The following is a 6,000-nucleotide window of genomic DNA, read 5'->3' on the forward strand; positions in this document are numbered from 1 at the left end:
AGGGGTCGAAATTGACGAAACAGTAAACTTCCAGGAGGTTTTCAGAAAATTTTCAGCTGTCAAATATTCTAAGGTTTTGGCCACATATTTTTGCTCGTTCATCCAATTGATGTGAATTTTGGATATGTTGTAGAGGACATCCATATGAATAAAATGGCATATGAAGCAACCTTATATTCTTCACCAATTTCTCCCAGATCGCTTCTTTGTGCATGACAGTGTAAAATCGTCTCAGACGAGCTTGTTGTAAAACGCCCCTGTAGTGTCTTTAGACCATTTGCTTGTGTCTCGAACTCTTGATGAAGGATTTCAATGCCATCGATTAATTTTAAATATGAAACCCTTGGTTGATACATGAGCCTGGTTCTTACATTACCATTTTTTGTTTCTGTCAGTCGTAGAAACATCACTTCTGAAACCCTGGTCACGAGACCATAACTGAGGTTTCTCTCAAGAGGGGATGATGTAATGACCATAATTGTATGTCCCAGAGGTAGCACTATTTATATGATGAACGATTGGCATATGAGATTCCGGTGCCACGGGTTTTGGACTGTGAAGTTGATGGTCGTGATCAGTGGACCGTCAGTCCCCATTATTTCGTTAAATCTCTCCCTTTTGTTTTGCCTTCTTCTGGAAAGACCTAGATAGAGGACGCAGATAGAAAAATTGATGTAAAGCCAACCCCTATGGGCTAGATTGGCCAAAAAGTGTTGCAAATCAAAAAAGAAGTGTTGGAAAAAAGTTAACACTACTTCTCTCTCCTAGCAAGTGCTCGCAGTTCAACTAGCAGCGAGATTGAAACGCTGAATGATTCAGCGCTGAAAAAGTGACCTTAGCGCTGAACGGTTCAGCGCTCACAAAAATCACAAAATTCGATCTGACGGCTTAAATTTAAAGCGCTGAACCAAACAACATTGAAAAAGTGACCTTAGCGCTGAACGGTTCAACGCTCACAAAAATTCAAAAATCACACGGATCACAAAAATCACAAAATTCGACCTGGCAGCTGAAATTTGAAGCGCTGAACCAAACAGCGTTGGACATTGGTCCCAGCTGACATGGACTGCTAATCTAGCTTCTAGATTAGAAGACCATAGGACTTAGCCTAAATACCTAGGTGGTCGAAGTTGGAGGTACCTTGACGAAGGACTTAGTGAAAAGACTTGGTGGACACCGATCGACTGTGGAAGTTATGAATCTCGTGTAAGAATTGTTGCTTGCATATTGTATGTTCTGGAAGCTGTAGAAACCTCATAGGATGTCGTAATTCGGTGCTTGACCCCAACTTTTGAAGCTACGAGACTGAGTTATCATACGAGAAAAGAATCACTCAATTTGGAGTTGTGTAGGTCACCCAACTAAGCGTGCACATTTGTAATTTGTAATCCCGTACAAAATTCTCAGATTTCATAGGCCTAACGGTAAAGGCCATATCTTTCAGATCGTATGTCCAATTGATGCGCCCTTTTGGTATGTTGTAGAAGAGACATAGAAGAGCCTCTTTTGTTGAGGAAGCATTGTCCCATTCCTCACTCATTGGTACGTTTTTATAAACCCATGGCCTGAAGTGTGTTGTATCTCATTTGTAGAGGTGATGAGAACATCTTGTAGAAGTCTTTGGCTTGTGCCCACCAGTCGTGCAAGCTTTGGTAAGACTTTCATGTGAACATATTTTCATGTCTATACATCTTGATACGAATCATTAATGCTTGGGGAAGTCTACATCATCGAGCAATGCTTCAGAGAATGGTTAGTTGATGAAGCCTTGTCATGGGGATGTTGCTACTGAGACCGTTGTTGATGCTGAGATCACGATTGAATTTTATCCAGAAATTCTTGTTGATGTTGAGACCATGGACAGAGTTCCTCCAAATATCCTTGTTGATGCCGATACTATGGTCAGAGTTGCTCCAGAGACCGAAAAGGATGGAACCATGATTTTCATCATAGTCTTTGATCCTTCATCCAGTGAGCCTTTATATTTACAAACTACTTGGTGGGTTGAGCATCCCTAAGATGAAGGTGTACTGGAAGTTCAACACAAATTCTCCTGAACAGTATGACTATACTGTGAACTAGATTTATCAGTGAATCGACATTGTTGCGGCAGATAGCAGCAGCGGTCTTCATCCTGGATGTGATCGGTGAAGAAATGAAGTTCCTCAGTCATGCAGGGTTTGTGATGTAGAGAGATCCCGTTGATGGAATCACATCAGGTTGCAGTAACTTGTTATATGGATAACATTTATTGAAATATGATCGATTTCTCCAATAAGATCAAGTCCTCAGTGTATGTTGAAGGAGATTGTGCCATCCATGGATAAAGAATGTTGCATCTGCTTCAGAAGTCTTATTATGGGATAATGAATATTTATTGATTGTAGTTCAGTTACACTTTGATCGTGCTGGTGTTGAATCGGTGTGTCATCGTCGAGATATTTGTGCTAAAACCAGATGCGCTATTCTCGAAGGTGTAATCTTTGATTGGGAGTACAATTTGAAGGCTTTTTAGATGCTTGAGCATTTAAGCGTCATATCCTTTAAGCATCGAATGTCTTAGGTTTGATCATCTCGGCCCTGAGTATCTTCTGTTGATTCAGCATTCATTTCGTTGCGGCAGTGGGATTCAACAGTTGTGCAGACATCAGAGCTTTCTGATTTTGTGGCACACATGGACACTCCTGTAAGGCTAGGGGAAACGCCCAAAGTGTTCTTTGACATGCTTGGTCATCATCTTAGTAATGAATGTCTCAGTGCTGAGTACAAAACCTTGATGAATGTCTATGCATCTTTTGCAGGTTTTTGCTTCAACCTCGTCAAATTTCGAAATTCCTCCAAGTGCTCTGATGATGGAGTGTCCGCCAAATCTTCTGGATCAGAACTTTCTTCGTTGAAGAGATGTGCAACCCAAAGGCGCTTTGTCAGTATCCATCTTTTCAGCGTGGATCCACGCTCGTCTGAAGAACATGCCATATCCTGGATCTTCCTTATTATGTGAAACTTGACTTCTGCCCAGGTTGAACTTATGTTCACTTTGAGAGTGATGTAGCCATAAGTATTTCCGAGTGTTCCTTGAAGGTCTCTGATTGAGATGGATCACGAGTAGCTTCTTGTCGAGTGACGCCTGCAGCTCTGAGGATTTTCAGTGGAATGATGTTGATGGCGGTGTCAGCATCGATCAACATTCTTCCGAATTCATTTCCTCTGAGATGGACTGTGGTAAGCAGTCCCCAGTCGTGCATCTCCTTGTATGTGGATGAAGATTCAAGGAGTATTTCTGGGATGGACATACGTCTGACACAATGTAATTCGGTGCTGTGAACACGTCTTTCCTTACAGATAGATAAATTTCACATGTTCGATCAATGATTGAACTGATCCTTTGACTGGTTGTTCAGAGAGTGTAAAGGTTCTGATTGGGAGACGATTCTTGTGTACTCCTTTAGTTCCCAGTTGAAGCTATTGTGGATCAACATTCTCTTTGAAGATGTGCTTCAAAATATTGCAGTTACTCGTTGGATGATTAATGAATCTATGAAGGTGACAGTACCTGGGATTCTCCATTTTTTCTTCAGTTGGCTCTCTCTGATGAACAACAATTTGATTGCATCATCTTGAATCCAGACTTCCAGTAACTTGATCACTTCTTCAATGGGAAGAGGGAAGTTGAGTCCCCGTTTTTTGATGCCGGGTCGAGGTTTGTGCAAGATTGGTTATCTTTTCTTTGCGCTTTCGTATGAGCTTGGTTCTTTTCTTTGCGCTTTGCGCCTCGAGTTTCTCGCGGTTCCTCGACTTTTGTAGCTCTTGTTCTTTCCAGTAAGGCCGGAGCAGTAGTTCCTGATCGTTTGTCTGCATCATGAAGCACTGAGAAAGTCTGGAACTAGAGATTCTCCAGCAAGGATCTGTATACCGCGATCATTCCGTTGATGCACAAGTCCACCAGTTATTGTTCAGTGACATTCGGGTCATGATAATCCAAAGCTTGGACTTTGAACCTCTTCGTATAATTGTTCGGATGTTCATTGATCTTCTGAGACATTCTTCCTAAGTCCGAGAGAGTAATCTGCTCTGAGACAAAGAAGTATTTCCGGTAGAAAGCATTAACCATTTATCCCTAGACGATGATGCTCCCAGGTGAAATGTTGTTGTACCATGTAATTGCTCGGCCTGTCAAGGATTTCGAGAATTCCTTCAGACGGACGACATGTTTATGCTCATGTTCGCCTAGTGCTTCCAGGAATCGAGAGACATGTTTTCGAGCGTTCCTCGTTCCGTTATAAAGTGTGAACGTTGGAGAGGTGTATCCCTTTAGGGAGGAATTATTTGCATAGTAGCAGGATATGAAGGTTGATGATGGTGAACAGATGGTGTTTTGTATTTTCCTCAACCCTCCATGAAGCATTCCAGGTCCTCACGAGTGATGAAGCCTGCATGTTCCTTTATTGGTGGGTTATCTGCAGCCTTGTGGACTTCATCATCGTATACTACATGGATTGGAGTGACTTCTCCGTAGATGTTTCTTTGGATTTTCCCTCTTGAGTTTTCTATAACATCTTGTCTGTGAGAGTGCTGAGATAATTGCATAGCTCTTTCTATGTTGCAGCCATGTCAATCTGATTTTTGGCGAGAGTCTCTTGCACCTTCATAAGATCATCTATAGTAGGCAGGTTTTCTCTGATTTCTTCGGAAAACAGGCCGAAGAGATAATTTTCTCCAATATTGGTTTGCGGAGGAGTGGTATCGCTAGTGTCGTTGTTGGAAACATGAGTAGTTTCTGGAGTACCACCATTGTTGCTAGTTCTAGCGTTGTTTGTGTTAGGATTTGTAACTGAACTTGACCTAAGATCAACCATTTTGTGAAAGTTTGAGAATGCAACCGAGAGATTAATCTCCCACCGTGGTCGCTAATCTGTAGATGGGGAAAAACGATCTGCTGGTTTTTAGGAAAGTGAATAGACGACAGTGCGGACGAGACTCCTCAACCGAGCATACTGCTTAACCTCAAACAGATGCACTGCACGGGAGTGCTTTGAGTTCGAGAGTCAATTTGGTCACAAAGAGGGAAATAGGTTGATCTGCAGGAGGGAAGCTGAGAATTGGTAGGACTAGAAAAAATACATATGATTATATTAACTGCAAGTGCACAGTGTCGATATGCAACACATGGCAAGCACAGGTCAATCCAAAAGAAAAAGGTGGGTGTTGAGTTGAAACTATGGCCTTACTAAAACTGATTCAAATTGAAAGTAACCAAAATGGGTGTTTGTTGTGTCGATACGACAAGATGTTCGATAAAAATTAAAGTATTAAAGCAAAATGTAAGCAAAAGGTGCAATAAGCAGATTGTAAACAATTAGACAAGAGAACTTGGGCAGTTGAATCCACCACATAACCTACACTTGAGACTTCAGCCAATGAAACTATTCTTGTTCCTTATAAGGGATAGCGGTGAAGATTCAAGTCTGCCGCATATCCAAGGTAATATCAGATGGATAATTTAATCACAACTAAGGTATCAATCTCTAGAATTAGTTGTCTTATTACAGCACAACTAATCACAGATTAACAATAATCGATTAAGCATGAGTTGATGCAACAACAAATAAGTACTCTAACAACCTAGGATGCATGACATATAAGGTGAAAGTTATGTATTGTATCACAAAGATTAAATATATCCTCAATCAGTTCAGCACACAAGAACAATAACAGTAGCATAAATCAACCAGTAGTAGATTAAGGGTTTCATCTCAACCCTAAGAAGATAGGTTTAGAACATAATAAAAAACTGAAATTAAAACCTAAATATCACTACTACAAATTGCACCGGCTACTCCGGGATTGATTTTAATTTACAACCCCTTCTCTATTTATACAAAAGTTCTCCCAATTCTCAATCTCACTTTCAATAAAGTACAATCATAAAAATAGGGATTAGATGTTCTTGGAACTCACCGCTGATGCAATCTACACAGCCACCACCCGTTTGTCGCCGCC

The sequence above is a fragment of the Papaver somniferum genome, chromosome 2, assembly GCF_003573695.1.
Source record: "Papaver somniferum cultivar HN1 chromosome 2, ASM357369v1, whole genome shotgun sequence".
NCBI classification, from domain to species: domain Eukaryota; kingdom Viridiplantae; phylum Streptophyta; class Magnoliopsida; order Ranunculales; family Papaveraceae; genus Papaver; species Papaver somniferum.